The sequence below is a fragment of the Scyliorhinus torazame genome, chromosome 11, assembly GCF_047496885.1.
Source record: "Scyliorhinus torazame isolate Kashiwa2021f chromosome 11, sScyTor2.1, whole genome shotgun sequence".
NCBI classification, from domain to species: domain Eukaryota; kingdom Metazoa; phylum Chordata; class Chondrichthyes; order Carcharhiniformes; family Scyliorhinidae; genus Scyliorhinus; species Scyliorhinus torazame.
In genome coordinates, this window is record NC_092717.1 from 157,335,868 (window position 1) to 157,358,507 (window position 22,640).

The 22,640-nt window shown below is 53.3% G+C and overlaps 1 protein-coding gene across 2 annotated transcripts in view; it reads right to left on the minus strand.

Annotated features, from left to right (window-relative positions):
• The window catches only part of dlgap1a (discs, large (Drosophila) homolog-associated protein 1a), a 1,321,170-nt gene that overhangs the window by 959,523 nt on the left and 339,007 nt on the right, over positions 1-22,640 (minus strand). The window lies entirely within an intron of this gene.

Genomic DNA, 22,640 nt, shown 5'->3' on the forward strand with positions numbered 1-22,640 from the left:
TGTGGCCTTCACGGCCGCCAATCTGCCGGCCACGGATGAATGGCTAACCAAATTTGCCGTGAGACTGCGGCTGACCCCCTGCTACAACGTGTGATGCGCCACATGACTGACGGATGGCTCAAGGGACAATGCCGCAGTTCTATAATATTCAAGATGATCTGGCAGTCGTTGATGGCGTCCTCCTGAAGCTGGACCGCATCGTGATCCCACACAGCATGCATCACCTGGTTTTAGAGCAGCTGCACGAGGGCCATCTCGGCGTAGAGAAGTGCCGATGGAGGGCCCGAGAGGCTGTCTACTGGCCTGTCATAAATGAGGACATTGCCAACACTGTGCTCAATTGCCTCACCTGTCAGCGTTCCAGCCGGCCCAACCACGGGAGACCCTTCAGCCCCATGAGTTGGTCACGTGCCCTTGGTCTAAGGTAGGCGTGGACCTGTTCCATGCGCTCGGTAGGGACTATGTTCTCATAGTTGATTATTTTTCCAGCTATCCCGAGGTTGTACGCCTGCACGACATCACGTCATCGGCTGTTATCCGTGCCTGCAAGAGACCTTTGCTCGTCACGGCATCCCACTCACTGTGATGTCGGACAATGGCCCCTGCTTCGCGAGCCAGGAATGATCTAACTTCGTCAGCAGGTACAACTTTGTACACGTGACGTCCAGTCCCCTGCACCCCCAGTCAAATGGCAAAGCAGAAAAGGGCGTCCACATCGTAAAGAGGCTCCTCTGCAAGGCTGCTGATGCAGGATCCGACTTCTGCCTCGCCTTGCTGGCCTAACGCTTGGCTCCACTGTCCACGGGCCTGTCACCAGCCCAGCTGCTGATGGGTCGCACCCTCAGGACCACTGTACCGTCCATTCACATCCCAGACCTCGACCATGCTCTGATCCTTCAGCGGATGCAACAGTCTCGCGCGCAGCACAAGGCGGCATATGACGCTCGAGCGACTGATCTTCCTGTTCTGGCGCCAGGTGACAACGTCTGAATCCATATTCCGGAGGGTGGCTGGTCTGCGACTGCTGTGGTTCTTCGGCCGGTGGCTCCCCGCTCATTCCTGGTTCATCTGCCGGATGGCTCCATTCGCCACCGCAATCGGCGTGCCCTTCGTCTGGTTCCACGCTCGCTACGCGATCCTCCACCGGTGCCACGTCCTCCTGTTGTCCCCGACCTGGACTTTGTAGAGCTTCCGGATACTCTGCATCCTCCTCACTTGGCCGTGGCCCGGCCCGATCCTCAGCCGGTGGCTCCTGACCCATCCTTGAGGCGGTCAATCCGAATTTGTCGCCCACCTCAGAGACTTGATTTATGAGCTTTACAATGTTGGACTCAATGCTTTGTTCTTTCATCCTGTTTCAGCATTTCACTAGTTTGTTTATAGCATTCGTTATTAGTTTTGTTGATGGTGTAACACCGGGCGAAATTCTCCCCCAACGGCGCGAGGTCCGCCGACTGGCGCCAAAAACGGCGCCAATCAGACGGGCATCGCGCCGGCCCAAAGGTGCGGAATGCTCCGCATCTTTGGGGACCGAGCCCCAACATTGAGGGGCTAGGCCGGCGCCGGAGGGATTTCCGTCCCGTCAGCTGGCAGGAAATGGCGTTTGTTGCCCCGCCAGCTGGCGGAAATGGCATTTGTTGCCCCGCCAGCTGGCGCGGAAATGCGGCGCATGCGCGGGAGCGTCAGCGGCTGCCGACAGTTTCCCGCGCATGCGCAGTGGGGAGAGTCTCTTCCGCCTCCGCCATGGTGGAGGCCGTGGCGGTGGCGGAAGGGATAGAATGCCCCCACGGCACAGGCCCGCCCGCGGATCGGTGGGCCCCGATCGCGGGCCAGGCCACCGTGGGGGCACCCCCCCGGGGTCAGATCACCCCGCGCCCCCCCCAGGACCCCGGAGCCCGCCGACGCCGCCTGGTCCCGCCGGTAAATACCAGCTTTGATTTACGCCGGCGGGACAGGCAATTTCTGGGCGGGACTTCGGCCCATCCGGGCCGGAGAATTGAGCGGGGGGTCCCGCCAACCGGCGCGGCCCGATTCCCGCCCCCGCCCAATCTCCGGTACCGGAGACTTCGGCGGGGGCGGGATTCACGGCGACCAACGGCCATTCTCCAACCCGGCGGGGGGTCGGAGAATAACGCCCCTTGTTTTTCTTTTCTCTGCATCAAGCACCTTCCCGTGTATGTAGACTAGCCTCATGTACATAGTTATGTAAATGGTCAGATACACTCATTACACGTTATTTATTCTCACACAGGCACATGTTCTTTGCAAAAAAAGGGGGATGTCATAATATACATCAGTACATTATGGTGCAATCACATACACACACTGATGGACATGCAGTAGGACCAACCAGCATACATAACACCGCAGCCAATTACCAGTGAGAGCACAAGCACTATAAAGACAGGGGACAGGAGAGTTCCTGCTCATTCTTGCAGCAGCCAGCTCAGAGCACAGAGCTCACAGCCTGCATCACAGACATTCACCATGTGCTGAGTGCATAGGACAGGGTCCACAGTTAAGCTGGTATTGCTTATACCCACGTTTACAGTATGTTAGCATAGTTGAACAGTTAATAAAAAAGCGTTACACCACTTCCAGCATTGTTGGCTTGTTTGTGAACCAGAACATCCAACACGACAATATGCAAATCCTTCTCTTTTGGGAGATCATCTTATAGGGGAGGAGAGGGAGAGGAGAGGAAATAGAGGGAGAGAAGAGGGGAAAAGGGAGAGGAGAGGAGACATGGTAGAGGAGGGGGAGGAGAGGGGAGGGGAGGGCAGGGAGAGGAGACAGGGGTACAGGGAGTGGAGAGGGGACTGGGGAGGTTAGGGAGAGGAGAGGAGACAGGGGAGGGGAGGGGAGAAAGAGGAGACAGGGGAGGGGTGGGAGAGGACATGGGAGAGGTGGGAGAGGAGAGGGGAAAGCAGCGGGGTGGCAGAGGAGAGAGGACATGGGAGGGGAGGGCGAGGAGAGGGGCAGGGGAGGGGAGGGGAGAGGGAGGAGACAGGGTAGGGGTGGGAGAGGAGAGGGGAAAGTGGAAGGGTGGCAGAGGAGAGAGGACATGGGAGGGGAGGGCGAGGAGAGAGGCAGGGGAGGGGAGGGGAGAGGGAGGAGACAGGTTAGGGGTGGGAGAGGAGAGGGGAAAGCGGAGGTGTGGCAGAGGAGAGAGGACATGGGAGGGGAGGGAGAGGAGAGGGGCAGGGGAGGAGAGAGGGGAGGGGAAAGAAGAGGGGAGGTGGAGGGTAGCGAAGAGGAGAGTGGAGGGAAGAAGAGGGAGTGGAGGGGAGAGAGGAGGGGGAGAGGAAGGGAGGGAGGGGAGGGAGGAGAGACGGAGGGGGAGAGAGAGAGGGGGAGCGGAAGAGTGGGAGGGAAGGGGAATTCAAACATTCAGTCCTGAAACAGCACTGATGTGACTGTAGCAGCTTCTCAGGTAGCAAGAAATTATATTAGTGAGAGCATCTGACAATGCTACAGCATGGCCCAGGGCCTCCAAGTGTTCAGATTTAACTCGATAGGTTTATTGTTCAGAATGAAGGAGGTATCTTGGATGAAGGGGAAAGATGTTAATCAGGGGCATGGGGTGCAGACTTGCAGAAAGGAAGTTAAGATAGCTAATAACCCCACTCAGCTACTCATTGCTGAAAGAAGTTTAATGAATCACCAGATATCAAGGTAAACAGAAGCAATAACACCTTGTGATAAATGTACTTCAGATTTCTGACCACCTTGCCCCGCCTGAGTTGAACAGATGGTGTGTCCGTACATTTCCATGCAACCTTCACACTTCCTTTCTTCCCCTGCAGATATTGTTCAGTCAGAACTTACCACAAAGGGAAGAAGTGAGAGGCTCACATATAGGGCGAAATTCTCCTACCCGCCCCGCCACATTTCTGCGCCGACCGGCCGGCGGGAGTCTCCGTAACACCGGCCGGTCAATGGGGTTTCCCATTGTGGGGCAGCCCCACGCCGTCGGGAAACCCCGGGCGCCGGCTAAACGGAGACTCCCGCCGGCGGAGAATGACGCCCATGATATGCCGTCACTCGTTTCCTGCACTTGTTATCCATTGCCCTCCTAAAGGAATAAATTGTCTTACACCTGCATTGCATTCTGTTGGATGGTGAGCAAAGGACCTTCCCACTCGCCAATCTTCAACATGGATCAAATGGCGCCTACAAAAACATCCACAGATAGCAGACATCCGTCTCCAATCACTTGTCCCTCATGAAGGGGAAGCTCTAGAATTCTTTGCCAGACAGAAGAGAGTTGGAGATATAGGGGTAGAAGTGCCAGCCGCACGTTCGTCCAGAGATGAATATTCCCATGTCTCTTCCATTCTTGCATCAGGACAAATCTGTCATCACAAATTATTGTGAATTTTTCAACTTTGATATTTCAGTTTAGATGCTAAATGTCCAATGACTAATGTACAGCTGACCTACCCTTGATGACCTCTCTTTTATTGTGCCCGTGTGACTGTGCCACAACAATCGGCTGAGATGAGGGGCTTTACAGACCTTGTGCCTCATTTCAGAACCTGACAGCACCTCTTCACCTATACTGACATTGACTCTCTGCCACCCAATAACTCAGAAGTAACCACCTGGAATTGGTGAGGAGTAAGAAAGAATCCATACTAGGCCTGAAGGGAGTATTCAGGGTCATTCACCCAACATGCATGTAACTTGAGAAGTAGATTGTCTTCCAGTTAATCGGTGCCTCAATTTTATAATTCTCACTCTTAATTTCAAATCCCTCCATGGCCTCAACCCCTCCCTATCTCTGTAATGTCCTCCAGTTCCACAACACTCCGAGATACCTCCATTCTTCTAATTTTGGACTTTTGAGCATCCCCAATTTTAACTGTTCTCAGGTATTTAGGTTCTAAGCTTTGAAATTCCCTCCCAAAATCTCATTGGCCTAAATCTTCTGGTCCTGCCAGTCACGAGAATCGTCACAGACAGGACAAAGAATTAAACGGGCAAGCAAAAGGTCCATTGAACTCAGGCGGGAACTTCCGTTCCCGGGACAGTTGGGACCAGAAGATTCCACCCTCTGTCATTCTACCTGCCCTACCTCCTTAAAACTCTCTTGAAAATGTTGGTAAAACGTTTGGTCACCTGCCCTAATATCTCTTATGTGCTTTGGTATAGAATTTGCTTTATGATACTCCTGTGGAGTGCTCTGGGATGTTGTAACCCCATCCTATCTCCCTCCCTAACTCTTTCCACTTAATCCTTTTCACTAGGCCCATGACCTACTCTCCCAATCACCCATAGCTCTGTGGGCTAGACAGCTGGTTTGTGATGTAGAACAAGGCCAGCAGCGCGGGTTCAATTCCCGTACCACCTGAGAATTTTGATTTCTCTCTCGGTGTACGCGAACAGGCGCTGGAATGTGGTGACTAGGGGCTTTACACAGTAACTTCATTGCAGTGTTAATGTAAGTCTACTTGTGACAATTAAAGAAAAGATTATTAAGATTATTTAGAAGATTATTGTGTTAAAAACACTAAACAAATACAAGTTGTTGCATTCATGTTGCACATAAGGCCAGATATAAGAGCTCTCGGAACAAAAATGCAGCAGTATGGCATCTAGAAAGAGACCATCCATGCAGGTTCAAACATGTTCAGACATTAAGACATCTAGAAAATCTCACTAACGTGCCATTTAGTACTGGTCCACACAAATGTGGACCAGTCGTAACGGCACCTGGGGGGGGGGGTCTCCCAGGCCATTGGAGATCCCTGGGTGGTGGTGGGCAGGGCAGTGTGGCACCTTCGTACTCCTCCGGCACCTGGGCACCATGGCACAGCCAGCCTGGTGCAGACAGTGCCACCCAGGCACCTTGGCAGTGCGCAGGGTGCCAGGCTGACAGTGCCAGGGTTACCAGATGCCAAGTTGGCACTGCCAGGGGCCAAGGCCCAGCAGGTCCTTGCCACGTAGAAGAGTGGTGAGGGGGCTCCCAGGGCCTCCCCAAATGTGAGGGGTAAGGGCGGGGTCAACAGAGTTTGGTGAGTCTGGAAGTGATGGGAGGGGAAGATCGGACAGCCTTGCAAAATGGCACTCTGATCTGGCCAGAAGGAAATCCCTCTAATTGTGGCCTCAGCAAGGGCAGCACGGTAGCACAGTGGTTAGCACAGTTGCTTCACAGCTCCATGGTCCCAGGTTTGATTCCTGGCTTGGGTCACTGTGCGGAGTCTGCACGTTCTCCCCTTGTCTGCGTGAGTTTCCTCTGGGTGCTCCAGTTTCCTCCCACAGCCCAAACATGTGCGGGTTAGGTGGATTGGCCATGCTAAATTGCCCTTAGTCTCCAAAAAGGTTAAGTGGGGTTACAGAGTTACGGGGTTAGGTTGGAAGTGTTGGCTTGACTAGTGTGCTCTTTCCAAGGGCCGGTGCAGAATGGCCTCCTTCTGCACTGTAAAGTCTATGAATAAACCTCCATAGGCCAAAAGATTCTCCAATAATGGGGCTAAATCTCCATGCCAGCGTAAAAACGCTGGCGAGTCACTCTGGACTTTCCTTAAGATAGTCCTGAGTGATTCTCCTACTTGCTGGGGGCTGGCAGGGCCCCGGAGTGCTTCTCGCAGCTTTCGCTGCGGATACGGAGCCCCACACTTCCAGTCGGGAGTCCGCGCATGCGCATGGCGGCGGCCTGCAGTGGCCGCCCCGTGGGACATGGGCGACTCAGACCGCGGAGCAGCACCAGAAATGTTGGTCCCCTCGAGATCGCACGCACCCACAGATCCGTGATGCCCAATCGCCCCACTGGCCGTCCATGAGGCCCTCCCCAATGATCGCTCGCCCCACCCCCCCGCCACACCGGTCGTTCCTGACAGCCGATAGGTAGTTAGAACCACGCCGTCAGGAACTCGGCCAGTTTTCCTCAGAGAATCACAGGGGGGGCTCAGTCAATGGCCCCCTACCCGCGGCACGTAGTCCGCGCGCGAGAGACTCCTGAGCGACCGGAGAATCACGGGAGCGGCGTCGGACCGGATTTTGGCGTAAACGCCCATTCTCTGCCCCTCGGGGAATCCAGCCCAGAGAACCTGGCGCTCTGCTAAATCTCCCATTTTCTGCAGCAGGGCAGAGAATCCCACTGCTGTAAACAGACGGAGAATCCCACCCTCGATCTAATTCATCCCACTTGGATTGAACTGTACAGATATTCCAAAGTGAGCCTTTAGACTAAAAATAGTCTGCAAAATTACAATCTCAGTAACACCAGTAGCCTCAATATATCAACGATCAGCCAATTAGTACGTAAATTAATTGTGGGCATCAGCAAAAGAATGGACCAGAGCCAGGATTCTCCGGTCTTTCGCTGGGCTGCGGGATTCTCTGGCCATTCGCTGGGCAGCGGGATTCTCTGACCATTCGCTGGGCTGCGGGATTCTCTGGCCATTCGCTGGGCAGCGGGATTCTCTGGCCATTCGCTGGGCAGCGGGATTCTTTGACCATTCGCTGGGCTGCGGGATTCTCAGGCCATTCGCTGGGCAGCGGGATTCTCCGACCATTCGCTGGGCAGTGGGATCCTCCGGGGATTCGCTGGGCAGTAGGATTCTCCGGCCATTCGCTGGGCAGTGGGATTCTCCGGTCATTCGCTGGGCAGTGGGATTCTATGGCCATTCGCTGGGCAGTGGGATTCTCTGGCCATTCGCTGGGCAGTGGGATTCTCTGGCCATTCGCTGAGCTGCGGGATTCTCTGGCCATTCACTGGGCAGTGGGATTCTCTGGCCATTCGCTGGGCAGTGGGATTCTCTGGCCATTCGCTGGGCAGTGGGATTCTCCGGCCATTCGCTGGGCAGTTGGATTCTCTGGCCATTCGCTGGGCAGTGGGATTCTCTGGCCATTCGCTGGGCAGTGGGATTCTCTGGCAATTCGCTGGGCAGCGGGATTCTCTGGCCATTCACTGGGCAGCGGGATCCTCCGGCCATTCACTGGGCAGCAGGATTCTCCGGCCATTCGCTGGGCAGTGGGATTCTCCGGCCATTTGCTGGGCAGTGGGATTCTCTGGCCATTCGCTGGGCTGCGGGATTCTCCGGCCATTCGCTGGGAAGCGGGATTCTCCGGCCATTCGCTGGGCTGCGGGATTCTCTGGCCATTCGCTGGGCTGTGGGATTCTCTGGCCATTCGCTGTGCTGCGGGATTCTCTGGCCATTCGCTGGGCTGCGGGATTCTCTGGCCATTCGCTGGGAAGCAGGATTCTCCGGCCATTCGCTGGGCTGCGGAATTCTCTGGCCATTCGCTGGGCTGCGGGATTCTCTGGCCATTCGCTGAGCAGTGGGATTCTCTGGCCATTCGCTGGGAAGCAGGATTCTCTGGCCATTCGCGGGGCTGCGGGATTCTCTGTCCATTCGCGGAGCAGAGGGATTCTCTGGCCATTCGCTGGGCAGTGGGATTCTCTGGCAATTCGCTGACCAGCGGGATTCTCTGGCCATTCACTGGGCAGTGGGATCCTCCGGCCCTTCACTGGGCAGCAGGATTCTCCGGCCATTCGCTGGGCAGTGGGATTCTCCGGCCATTTGCTGGGCAGTGGGATTCTCTGGCCATTCGCTGGGCTGCGGGATTCTCTGGCCATTCGCTGGGCTGCGGGATTCTCTGGCCATTCATGGGCTGTGGGATTCTCTGGCCATTCGCTGGGCTGCGGGATTCTCTGGCCATTCGCTGGGCTGCGGGATTCTCTGGCATTTCGCTGGGAAGCAGGATTCTCCGGCTATTCGCTGGGCAGTGGGATTCTCTGGCCATTCGCTGGGCAGTGGGATTTTCTGGCCATTTTCTGAGCTGCGGGATTCTCTGGCCATTCGCTGGGCAGTGGGATTCTCTGGCCATTCGCTGGGCTGCGGGATTCTCTGGCCATTCGCTGGGCTGCGGGATTCTCTGGCCATTCGCTGGGCAGTGGGATTCTCTGGCCATTCGCTGGGCAGTGGGATTCTCTGGCCATTCGCTGGGCAGCGGGATTCTCCGGCCATTCGCTGGGCAGTGGGATTCTCTGGCCATTCACTGGGCAGTGGGATTCTCTGGCCATTCGCTGGGCAGTGGGATTCTCTGGCCATTCGCTGGGCAGTGGGATTCTCTGGCCATTCGCTGGGCAGTGGGATTCTCTGGTCATTCGCTGGGCAGTGGGATTCTCTGGCCATTCGCTGGGCAGTGGGATTCTCTGGCAATTCGCTGGGCAGCGGGATTCTCTGGCCATTCACTGGGCAGCGGGATCCTCCGGCCATTCACTGGGCAGCAGGATTCTCCGGCCATTCGCTGGGCAGTGGGATTCTCTGGCCATTCGCTGGGCTGCGGGATTCTCTGGCCATTCGCTGGGCAGTGGGATTCTCTGACCATTCGCTGGGAAGCAGGATTCTCTGGCCATTCGCGGGGCTGCGGGATTCTCTGGCCATTCGCGGAGCAGAGGGATTCTCTGGCCATTTGCTGAGCTGCGGGATTCTCTGGCCATTCGCTGAGCAGTGGGATTCTCTGGACATTCGCTGGGCTGCGGGATTCTCTGGCCATTCGCTGGGCTGCGGGATTCTCTGGCCTTTCGCTGGGCAGTGGGATTCTCTGGCCATTCGCTGGGAAGCAGGATTCTCTGGCCATTCGCGGGGCTGCGGGATTCTCTGGCCATTCGCGGAGCAGAGGGATTCACTGGCCATTCGCTGGGCAGTGGGACTCTCTGGCAATTCGCTGGTCAGCGGGATTCTCTGGCCATTCACTGGGCAGTGGGATCCTCCGGCCATTCACAGGGCAGCAGGATTCTCCGGCCATTCGCTGGGCAGTGGGATTCTCTGGCCATTCGCTGGGCTGCGGGATTCTCTGGCCATTCGCTGGGCTGCGGGATTCTCTGGCCATTCATGGGCTGTGGGATTCTCTGGCCATTCGCTGGGCAGTGGGATCCTCCAGCCATTCGCTGGGCAGCGGGATTCTCCGGCCATTTGCAGGGCTGCGGGATTCTCTGGCCATTCGCTTGGCAGCAGGATTCTCTGGCCATTCGCGGGGCTGCAGGATTCTCTGGCCATTCACTGGGAAGCAGGTTTCTCTGACCATTCGCTGGGCAGCAGGATTCTCCGGCCATTCGCTGGGAAGTGGGATTCTCTGGCCATTCGCGGAGCAGAGGGATTCTCTGCGGGATTCTCTGGCCATTCGCGGGGCTGCGGGATACTCTGGCCATTCGCTGGGCTGCGCGATTTTCTGGCCATTCAATGGGCAGCAGGATTCTCTGGCCATTCGCTGGGCAGTGGGATTCTCTGGCCATTCGATGGGCAGCAAGATTCTCTGGCCATTCGCGGGGCTGCGGGATTCTCTGGCCATTCGCTTGGCAGCAGGATTCTCTGGCCATTCGCGGGGCTGCAGGATTCTCTGGCCATTCGCTGGGAAGCAGGATTCTCTGGCCATTCACTGGGCAGCAGGATTCTCCGGCCATTCGCTGAGCAGCGGGATTCTCCGGCCATTCGCTGGGCAGGGGTATTCTCCGGCTATTCGCTGGGCATTGGGATTCTCTGGCCATTCGCTGGGCAGCAGGATTCTCTGGCCATTCACTGGGCAGCGGGATCCTCCGGCCATTCACTGGGCAGCAGGATTCTCCGGCCATTCGCTGGGCAGTGGGATTCTCTGGCCATTCGCTGGGCTGCGGGATTCTCTGGCCATTCGCTGGGCAGTGGGATTCTCTGACCATTCGCTGGGAAGCAGGATTCTCTGGCCATTCGCGGGGCTACGGGATTCTCTGGCCATTCGCGGAGCAGAGGGATTCTCTGGCCATTTGCTGAGCTGCGGGATTCTCTGGCCATTCGCTGGGCAGTGGATTCTCTGGACATTCGCTGGGCTGCGGGATTCTCTGGCCATTCGCTGGGCTGCGGGATTCTCTGGCCATTCGCTGGGCAGTGGGATTCTCTGGCCATTCGCTGGGAAGCAGCATTCTCTGGCCATTCGCGGGGCTGCGGGATTCTCTGGCCATTCGCGGAGCAGAGGGATTCACTGGCCATTCGCTGGGCAGTGGGACTCTCTGGCAATTCGCTGGTCAGCGGGATTCTCTGGCCATTCACTGGGCAGTGGGATCCTCCGGCCATTCACAGGGAAGCAGGATTCTCCGGCCATTCGCTGGGCAGTGGGACTCTCTGGCCATTCGCTGGGCTGCGGGATTCTCTGGCCATTCGCTGGGCTGCGGGATTCTCTGGCCATTCGCTGGGCTGCGGGATTCTCTGGCCATTCATGGGCTGTGGGATTCTCTGGCCATTCGCTGGGCTGCGGGATTCTCTGGCCATTCGCTGGGCTGCGGGATTCTCTGGCCATTCGCTGGGAAGCGGGATTCTCCGGCCATTTGCTGGGCAGTGGGATTCTCTGGCCATTCGCTGGGCTGCGGGATTCTCTGGCCATTCGCTGGGCTGCGGGATTCTCTGGCCATTCATGGGCTGTGGGATTCTCTGGCCATTCGCTGGGCTGCGGGATTCTCTGGCCATTCGCTGGGCTGCGGGATTCTCTGGCCATTCGCTGGGAAGCAGGATTCTCCGGCTATTCGCTGGGCAGTGGGATTCTCTGGCCATTCGCTGGGCAATGGGATTTTCTGGCCATTTTCTGAGCTGCGGGATTCTCTGGCCATTCGCTGGGCAGTGGGCTTCTCTGGCCATTCGCTGGCCTGCGGGATTCTCTGGCCATTCGCGGGGCTGCGGGATTCTCGGGCCATTCGCGGAGCAGAGGGATTCTCTGGCCATTCGCTGGACTGCGGGATTCTCTGGCCATTCGCGGGGCTGCGGGATTCTCTGGCCATTCGCTGGGCTGTGCGATTCTCTGGCCATTCGCTGGGCTGCGGGATTCTCTGGCCATTCGCTGGGAAGCAGGATTCCCCGGCTATTCGCTGGGCAGTGGGATTCTCTGGCCATTCGCTGGGCAGTGGGATTTTCTGACCATTTTCTGAGCTGCGGGATTCTCTGGCCATTCGCTGGGCAGTGGGATTCTCTGGCCATTCGCTGGGCTGCGGGATTCTCTGGCCATTCGCTGGGCTGCGGGATTCTCTGGCCATTCGCTGGGCAGTGGGATTCTCTGACCATTCGCTGGGAAGCAGGATTCTCTGGCCATTCGCGGGGCTGCGGGATTCTCTGGCCATTCGCGGAGCAGAGGGATTCTCTGGCCATTCGCTGGACTGCGGGATTCTCTGGCCATTCGCGGGGCTGCAGGATTCTCTGGCCATTCGCTGGACTGCGGGATTCTCTGGCCATTCGCGGGGCTGCAGGATTCTCTGGCCATTCGCGGGGCTGCTGGATTCTCTGGCCATTCGATGGGCAGCAGGATTCTCTGGCCATTCGCTGGGCTGCGGGATTCTCTGGCCATTCGATGGGCAGCAGGATTCTCTGGCCATTTGCGGGGCTGCGGGATTCTCTGGCCATTCGCTTGGCAGCAGGATTCTCTGGCCATTCGTGGGGCTGCAGGATTCTCTGGCCATTCACTGGGAAGCAGGTTTCTCTGGCCATTCGCTGGGCAGCAGGATTCTCCGGCCATTCGCTGGGAAGTGGGATTCTCTGGCCATTCGCGGGGCTGCGGGATTCTCTGGCCATTCGCTTGGCAGCAGGATTCTCTGGCCATTCGCGGGGCTGCAGGATTCTCTGGCCATTCGCTGGGAAGCAGGATTCTCTGGCCATTCGCTGGGCAGCAGGATTCTCCGGCCATTCGCTGAGCAGCGGCATTCTCCGGCCATTCGCTGGGCAGGGGGATTCTCCGGCTATTCGCTGGGCATTGGGATTCTCTGGCCAGTCGCTGGGCAGCAGGATTCTCTGGCCATTCGCTGGGCAGCAGGATTCTCTGGCCATTCGCTGGGCAGCGGGATTCTCCGGCCATTCGCTGGGCATTGGGATTCTCTGGCCATTCTCTGGGAAGTGGGATTCTCTGGCCATTTGCTGGGCTGCGGGATTCTCTGACCATTCGCTGGGCAGTGGGATTCTCTGACCATTCGCTGGGAAGCAGGATTCTCTGGCCATTCGCGGGGCTGCGGGATTCTCTGGCCATTCGCGGAGCAGAGGGATTCTCTGGCCATTCGCTGGACTGCGGGATTCTCTGGCCATTCGCGGGGCTGCGGGATTCCCTGGCCATTCGCTGGGCTGCGCGATTCTCTGGCCATTCGAAGGGCAGCAGGATTCTCTGGCCATTCGCGGGGCTGCGGGATTCTCTGGCCATTCGATGGGCAGCAGGATTCTCTGGCCATTCGCGGGGCTGCGGGATTCTCTGGCCATTCGCTGGGCTGTGGCATTCTCTGGCCATTCGCGGGGCTGCGGGATTCTCTGGCCATTTGCGGGGCTGCGAATTCTCCGGCCATTCGCTGGGCTGCGGGATTCTCTGGCCATTCGCGGGGCTGCGAATTCTCCGGTCATTTACTGGGCTGCGGGATTCTCTGGCCATTCGCGGGGCTGCGGGATTCTCTGGCCATTCGCTGGGCAGTGGGATTCTCTGTCCATTCGCTGGGAAGCAGGATTCTCTGACCATCCGCTGGGCAGCAGGATTCTCTGGCCATTCGCTGGGCAGCAGGATTCTCTGGCCATTTGCGGGGCAGCGGGATTCTCCGGCCATTCGCTGGGCAGCAGGATTCTCCGGCCATTCGCTGGGTGGCGGGATTCTGTGGTCCCACTGGCAGTGCACCCCCGCCTGCTGGCTTCCCGGTGCCGCGGGAGGCTTCAATGAGAAATTCCATTGACAGTGGCAGAGTACCCCGCCGCCAACGAACGGCACACCGGTTCTCACTGCCGAGTAACAGGCGGCTGGGAGGCTGGAGAATCCCGCTCTTCCAAACTACCATTCAAAAACTTAATTATCACCAATAAAGAATGATAGTGACAAAAGAGTAAAAGCTAAATGAAGGGATCGAACAATTATATATATTGATACAGTGAAACATTGCTCTGTTGAGAAAGTTGATCGCATTCTTAAAATAGATGCATGTATTGATATCAGAGAATAGATGTGGCACAGAAGGAGGCCATCCGATTCATTGAGCATGTGCTGGTTCTCTGCGCAAGCACCACAGCTAGTCCCAATCCCACCTTTTTGCCCAATCTTGGAAATATTTTATTTTGTCGAATTCTCGATTGGAAGCCATGATTGAATTTGTTGCAACCATGCTCATAGGCAATACATCCGGATCCGAACTGTTGGCTGTTTAACAATTGTTTTCCCCCAAGTCACCTTTAGTGCTTTTGTCATGCACCTAAATCAGTGACCTCTGCAGTTTCTCCCTATTTGTTCTGTCCAGACCCAGCATGATTTTGAACACATATATAGGACGGGATTTTCTGGCCGTTCATATTGCCGGAATCATACAGTAGCGCCGACGACGCACCCCACTGCGGGTTTCCCGGCGTTCAATAGGACATCCCTGTTGGTAATGGCGGGACCAGAAGATTCTACCGCTGGCCCTGGTAAGCCGCCCTCCACCACTGCAGAACATGCAGCAGATGGGGAGGAAAATCCCGCCCATAATATGGGGGTAGTTGATTGCAACTTCCATCTGCAGAAATCTTGCCAGTGTACTAGAGCTGAAAGACCTCAAACGTTGGTCCAAAGGCAAAGGGCAGGATTCTCCATTTGGAAGACTTCAGGCATGATTTAACCACCACTTTGCACCCAGCGTGGACCTGGGCACGCCGGTTAAATAGCAGGAAAGGCCAAAATTGCTATTCGCACTGGGAGCAAATCAGTTTGCCATCTAACCGACCTGCTACTGATGGCGAGTTTGGGATTAAAACCAAATATGGTGAGTATATCATTAACCCTAATTTGCATTAATTTCTGTCTCATTAGCGGATTGAAGTTGAATGCAACGACCTTCCAAGAATTAACCGGCTCCTGGAGAGATATCACGCGGGCATCATTTAGTTCTCCATTTAAAAACGGGAAGGTGGCGAATGGCTGCTGAGGGGAACTGAGGAGGTAAGCAGCCATTTCCATTTTCGGGCTTGCAACTCAAGGGATCTGGAGCTGATACCCCAGTGCTCAGAGGGGTTGGAGGATCCCTCAGGATGGTTGGATTAGGTCGTGGAGGCTGAAGCCTTCCAGGTCAGGGGTTGTCCTTGGGTCGGCGGGCCTTTCATCCATGAGGCCATCAAGTCATCTTTAAATATTGTAGAGACCCATAACAGAGGCAACTACAGCTGCTGCCTGTCTGTCCTACCAAACATTTCCAGGATAGAGCCCTGTTCCTGGTTAAATGCTGAAGGCCACTTTAACTCCCTTTGACTGTGAGCAGTCTCTAACTTCACAGCTGAAGGCTACTGCTGATATCGAATTGACCTTGGTTAGTTGTGAGAGCACTTGACAGCTGCAGGTTGTGTTTGCTCCTGCTGCTAACTGCAGATGCCTGGAGGCTGCTGATGCTGTTTCCTTCCTTTTCAGCAGCTGGAAAGAAAGACATTTTTTTTCTAAGATACCTGATCCTTTAACACCGGACTTAGGGGGACGTTTGTGTCCAGAAGGCAATCCGGTTTGAAGCAAGAAGATGCTGCGGGATCTGGTGTAAAACACTGATCCAAATGGGCCGCCTGCTAATACCACTGAAGAAATGCTTTTGCAGATAGCTGATGCTTTCGTTTATGGACATGTAACTGACACATTACTGCACGTTAAACATGCTGGAAATCAAGGATATTCAACTGCACCTTGAGCAATTGAATCATAGATTTGGTTCCGGTGAGATTGGACCGTGTGGAAGGGTCTGCACAGCTCTGGCTCCTGGAAGGAGAATGGCACTGATATGCGGAACAAGTTACACAGACCATTTCTGTGATAAAGTTCTGCACATGATAACACATTCTCAGGCTTATCCTCTATTTCTGGTGAGGAACCTGCGAGGGGTGATAGGGTGTGTTTGTTTTATTTGCGAAAATGATGGAGGCATGGACTTCAGCAGGATGCTCTTTTCAAGGGCCGGTGCAGACTCGATGGGCCGAAAGGAGTCCTTCTGCACTGTAAATTCTATGATTTTATGCCACCCCAGAAGAAGAGAGATATTTAAATCAACATACTGGGGGGGGGCGATTTTCTGCAACCCCCACCCCCCCCGCCCCCATGGTGGGAGATGGCTCATCATTAGCCAGCAGAGGGATCTTCTGCTCATGCCACTGTCATGAGGTTTACCGCTAAAACCACCCACTGCTGTCGGTAAACCCGGTGCGAGGATTCACCGTCAGCAGGACCAGATGATCAAGCTGATGAGGACAGCAGAAAATCCCACCCCCCTCCCAGTAACTCTTTTCTGGCTGCACAGACCTGCTGAGTATCTCATTTTATAACATAAAGTAAATGTTACTAAAAAAATAATCGAGAAGAAAGGACATATTTGGAAATCCAATGTCTATGAAGACTGCAAGTGAAGCCTTTTAATTGAATTTAAAACAGGTTGAGCAAATATGGGGGGGGGGGGGGGGGAGGTGGAGTATGGTGCAGGCTTTATGCGACAGTTCCTCACCTCTTCACTACACAAGATGTTGGTAGCAATTAAAGGGGTGGGAAAATAACTGAATTCATGGAGATAACGGACATTAGTAATGAACAATGGAAGGAAAATTACGCTATCTGAATATTCATAAGGCACAATGAACAAAACGTATTAGATCCAGGAATACTTGTAGAAATTAGGGTAGCAGGAGAGAAGGCTGTAGGAGATATTTGTTCACAGTTAGCTGTGCACAGCAGTGGCACCGGAAAATTAGAATAATATTCACTATTTAGTCGTCATTTGAAATAGTCCGAGCCTGAATTTCAGGCCTAATCATTCCACATCTGCTATGATGATATTAAAGCCAATTGTAAGGGAAACAATTCACAATACATTTAACAATAGTAAACAAGAATAATGTCAAGACGACCAGTGCTGAATTTTCTCAGAGAATATTACCCGCCACGTCTTTCGTGATGGTGGGAGGTGGCCCGTCATTGGCCAGCAGCGGGATATTCTGGGCCCACCGCTGTCAACGGGCTTTCTCGTTGAATGCTCCCCTTACCACGAGGGAATCCACAACGTGGGTGCACCGTTGGCAGGAACGGAAGATTCCGCCGATGTGAACGGCCAAAACGGTTCTGGCCATATAATCTAATAATCTTTATTAGAGTCACAAGTAGGCTGACATTAACACTGCAATGAAGTTAGTGTGAAAATCCCCGAGTCGCCACATTCCGGCGCCTGTTCGGGGACACAGAGGGAGAATTCAGAATGTCCAATTCACCTAACAAGCACATCTTTCGGGACTTGTGGGGGGAAACCGGAGCACCCGGAGGAAACCCACGAAGACACAGAGAGAACATATAGACTCCGCACAGACAGTGACCCAAGCCGGGAATCAAACCCAGGTCCCTGGCGCTGTGAAGCAACATGCTAAGCCCTGTGCTACCGTGCCGCCATATAAACAGCCTTGAGTGTAATTCCTGTCTGTGTTCTTCAACAAAGAACAAAGAACAAAGAAATGTACAGCACAGGAACAGGCCCTTTGGCCCTCCAAGCTCGTGCCGACCATGCTGCCCGGCTAAACTACAATCTTCTACACTTCCTGGGTCCGTATCCCTCTATTCCCATCCTATTCATGTATTTGTCAAGATGCCCCTTAAATGTCACTATCGTCCCTGCTTCCACCACCTCCTCCGGTAGCGAGTTCCAGGCACCCACTACCCTCTGCGTAAAAAACTTGCCTCGTACATCTACTCTAAACTTTGCCCCTCTCACCTTAAACCTATGCCCCCTAGTAATTGACCCCTCTACCCTGGGGAAAAGCCTCTGACTATCCACTCTGTCTATGCCCCTCATAATTTTGTATACCTCTATCAGGTCTCCCCTCAACCTCCTTCGTTCCAGTGAGAACAAACCGAGTTTATTCAACCGCTCCTCATAGCTAATGCCCTCCATACCAGGCAACATTCTGGTAAATCTCTTCTGCACCCTCTCTAAAGCCTCCACATCCTTCTGGTAGTGTGGCGACCAGAATTGAACACTATACTCCAAGTGTGGCCTAACTAAGGTTCTATACAGCTGCAACATGACTTGCCAATTCTTATACTCAATGCCCCGCCCAATGAAGGCAAGCATGCCGAATGCCTTCTTGACTACCTTCTCCACCTGTGTTGCCCCTTTCAATGACCTGTGGACCTGTACTCCTAGATCTCTTTGACTTTCAATACTCTTGAGGGTTCTACCATTCACTGTATATTCCCTACCTGCATTAGACCTTCCAAAATGCATTACCTCACATTTGTCCGGATTAAACTCCATCTGCCATCTCTCCGCCCAAGTCTCCAAACAATCTAAATCCTGCTGTATCCTCTGACAGTCCTCATCGCTATCCGCAATTCCACCAACCTTTGTGTCGTCTGCAAACTTACTAATCAGACCAGTTACATTTTCCTCCAAATCATTTATATATACTACAAAGAGCAAAGGTCCCAGCACTGATCCCTGTGGAACACCACTGGTCACAGCCCTCCAATGAGAAAAGCATCCCTCCATTGCTACTCTCTGCCTTCTATGGCCTAGCCAGTTCTGTATCCACCTTGCCAGCTCACCCCTGATCCCGTATGACTTCACCTTTTGTACTAGTCTACCATAAGGGACCTTGTCAAAGGCCTTACTGAAGTCCATATAGACAACATCCACTGCCCTACCTGCATCAATCATCTTAGTGACCTCCTCGAAAACCTACTGTTTGCAACATTTTCATCATGTTTTCTTAGTCAGATTGTCCGAGCAATAATCCCTTGAACCTCGTTCATTTGATTCCAACATCTCAAGCTGGCTCTGGTTGTCTCAATAGCCTGTTCCCCGAACGTCAATCAAATATTCATGGGTAAAATGGACAACAGTTGGTTGCATACATCAAGAACAGCTTGAGAGCCAAACTACTGCAAATAAATCTGTAAGCTCCAACATAATTTTAAAAAGCAAGCTTAATTCAGTCAGATGGTTAACTAAAAAATGTAAGTTACTTCATGGTCTGGTGCACACATCTAAAACTTTGGGCAAATGAAATTAGAAGAATACTGTCTGCATCAAAACATGTTCAGCAACCTTTAAAAAAAAATTGCTGAGTTTTTTTTTGCAGTGGTGAGACCAGGTAAAATTTGTAAACAAGTGACGCGAGATTTGCGAAATATTTTTGTGAAGGCAGTACAATAGATCACTAGCACCTACAATTTGTTGCTCATAAATTGCAGCTCTAGCAATCAGCTTAAATGTTCAGAACCAAATTCTTGGAAATGGCACAAAGCTCGTAATGGTATGCAATACAGTTCTAATGATGAAATAAGCTCATGCTTAAATTTTAACTCGGAACAGGATTTGGGGGGAATGGTGTTAAGGTTACAACCTACTCCCATCCCCACACCGGCCACAGTAGTGTGAGATCTCAGCATTTCAAATTCCTGGGCTTCATCGATCTATTGATGGTCAACTGCCTGCCGAAACAGCTGGGCGGCAGCAGAAACAAAAGTTAAACAGCGGGACTCACCAGCAAGACTAGGTAGCAAGGGAAAAGGGACGGCAGCATGGAGCAGGGAAGACCAAAACTCTCCTTGGGGACCCAGATCAATGCTCCTGCTCCATCTGTTCCCTGAAGGAAAGTATAAAGGATTATCTTATGTGCCCTTTTCTGCCACCACATCATCTGCCCACTGTGTATACCTGGCAGGAAAGCTATCATGGTTTTCTTGCTCAGGAAAGCAGCTAAAACTGCAGTTAAATTCCAGTAATGCCATTTGCATTCTGATCTCCCTCTTAAAACAAAGAGTTTGATGGCTTCAGGCAGGTGTACTTGCTACTTTCCCCGAAGATTAGTTTAAAACTGAAGAGAGTGCAAAGCAGTCAGGATACCAATAGCCGATTTTACCGTCCCATCCACCCATTTCCTCTTTGAGGGTTGGATTAAAATCACCCCTTAAGTGTCAATGTACTTCCAACAATACTGAATTGCAGTTACTCATGATTAATAGAATATGTAAAAGTGTGAAAATTGGTTGAAGTTTCAACATTAAGACTGACCTTTTCCATGATAGAAGATATGACTGAGAATTTAAAGTAATTTCATAACGTTCAGTAATTAGCACCCCTGCTCAGAATGGCAACAAATGTAGTAATGTAATTAACTACATTAACGCCATTGACCCTCCTGCAGTAATTACAGCATGACTCAGTGCCAAGGCTTATTGTATATTGTGCTGGACAGAAAGTCGTGACTCTAATGTACTCAAGGCTAAGCTTTCCATCCTAATATGCCAACAGTCTGTAGGGATCATACCAGCAGATTAATAAATAGATTATCACGTGGGCATTATCACATAGGTAAAATATTGCTTTTGTGTGACATGCCGCAGCAAACTAAAGTTTGTCGCTGAACATCTTTTGTTTCAAAGAAACAGATTTTTAACAAATTGGATTCCGAACGGTTGTAATGACACAGGTTCAATGGGAATTGGTAACAAAAATGTAATTAATTGATAGAGGTCAGAAGCTATTCGTTTCAATAAATTTCCGACTGTGACTAAAGTGGCTTTGATAATTGGTTGTAAAATATTACGGCGGGAAAATTAACCTGACTCTTGGGTAGTAAACTTAAGGATTAGGTGGAACGTCAAATGTTACTCTGCATTGGCTTTAGTGGAAAGTAAAATTGGGCAGGGTTGTTCCTGATCCATTACTTTCTGAATGGTTACGTAGATGGGGAGGTGGTGGCACACTGGTATTGCCGTTGGACTGGTAATCCAGAGACCCAAGATAATGATTTGGGGACCAGGATTCAAATCCCACCATGGCATTTAAATTCAATAAAATATCAGGGGCGACATTCTCCGATCCCCCGCCGGGTCGGAGAATCGCCGGAGGCTGGCGTGAATTCCGCCCCTGCCGAATATCCGGTGCCGGAGACTTCGGCAACCGGCGGGGCGCCGCGCTGGTTGGCGGGCCCCCTCGCTCGATTCTCCGGCCCGGATGTGCCGAAGTCCCGCCGCTAAAATGCCTGACCCGCCGGCGTAAATTAAATCATCTACCTTACCGGCGGGACAAGGCGGCGCAGGCGGGTTCCGGGGTCCTGGGGGGGGCGCGGGGCGATCTGGCCCCGGGGGGGTGCCCCCACGGTGGCCTGGCCCGCGATCGGGGCCCACCGATCCGCGGGCAGGCCTGTGCCGTGGGGGCACTCTTTCCCTTCCGCCTCCGCCACGGTCTCCACCGTGGCGGAGGCGGAAGAGACTCCCTCCACTGCGCATGCGTGGGAAACTGTCAGCGGCCGCTGACGCTCCCGCGGATGCGCCGCCTGGAGATGTCATTTTCGCGCCAGCTGGTGGGGCAACAAAGGCTGTTTCCGCCAGCTGGCGGGGCGGAAATTCCTCCGGCGTCGGCCTAGCCCCTCAATGTTGGGGCTCGGCCCCCAAAGATGCGGAGCATTCCGCACCTTTGGGGCGTCCTGATGCCCGTCTGATTGGCGCCGTTTTGGGCGCCAGTCGGCGGACATCGCGCCGTTTCCGGAGAATTTCGCCCCTGATATTAAAAGTCTAAGGATGACCATGAAACCATTGTTGATTGTCGTAAAAGCCCATCTGGTTCACTAATGTCCTTTAGGGAGGGAAATCTGCATCCTTACCTGGTCTGGCCTACATGTGAATCCAGATCCACAGCAATGTGATTGACTCTTAACTGTCCCCTCAAGGGCAATTAGGGATGGGCAATAAATACCGGCACAGCCTACGTCCCATGAATGAATAAAAGAAAAGATTAAAATATGGGCCACGCTGATAGAGACTGAAAGTTATTCCTGGTAGAGGGGACCGGGGAAAAGGGAGGGTGCTGGCCATGCTAAATGCTCCCACAGGCCCACAGCTTGACCTCAATTCCAGGGGTCGGAGCATCCCGTTCGGGTTGTTGCCCAGCAACAATCCCGATTTTGCCCCGACACCCAATTCACCTTTCCATCGGGGAATGCAATCTGAGCATCCCAGGTTGGAGAACCCTCCCATAACCTTTGACAGGTAAGTTTAAAGGTGCTGCCAACTTCAAATGTCATAATTAGATGCAGTGTAAGTCAAGTATATTGTTACTGTACTGATTGATTTTAGGTCTCTTTCCTTAAAAGTTAAGTGAGCATTATTTTGACCAGCCTTATGTAACTGTTCAAATACATTTGAGTACTTTCTCCAGTGGATAGAGTATTGTGCATTCACCAGTATCGAGAATTGGATCATAGAATCATAGAATTTACAGTGCATAAGGAGGCCATTTGGCCCATCGAGTCTGCACTGGCCCTTGGAAAGAGCACACCACCCAAGCCCACATTTCCAACTTATTCCCGTACCCCAGTAACCCCACCCAACCTTTTTGGACACTTAGGGCAATTTAGCATGGCCAATCCACCTAACCTGCACATCTTTGGACTGTGGGAGGAAACCGGAGCACCCGGAGGAAACCCATGCAGACACGGGGAGAACGTGCAGACTCTGCACAGACAATGATCCAAGCCGGGAATCGAACCTGGGACCCTGGAGCTGTGAAGCAACTGTGCTAACCACTGTGCTGCTGTGCTACCCTTGTATTATACTGCATTATTTGGATTCTGTGCTTTGATTTCAACATTGATTTAAAGCCTAGACATGTGTTGAGCCTTTGCAAAAACTGAACAGATGCCTGACCTCTTTGGTTATAA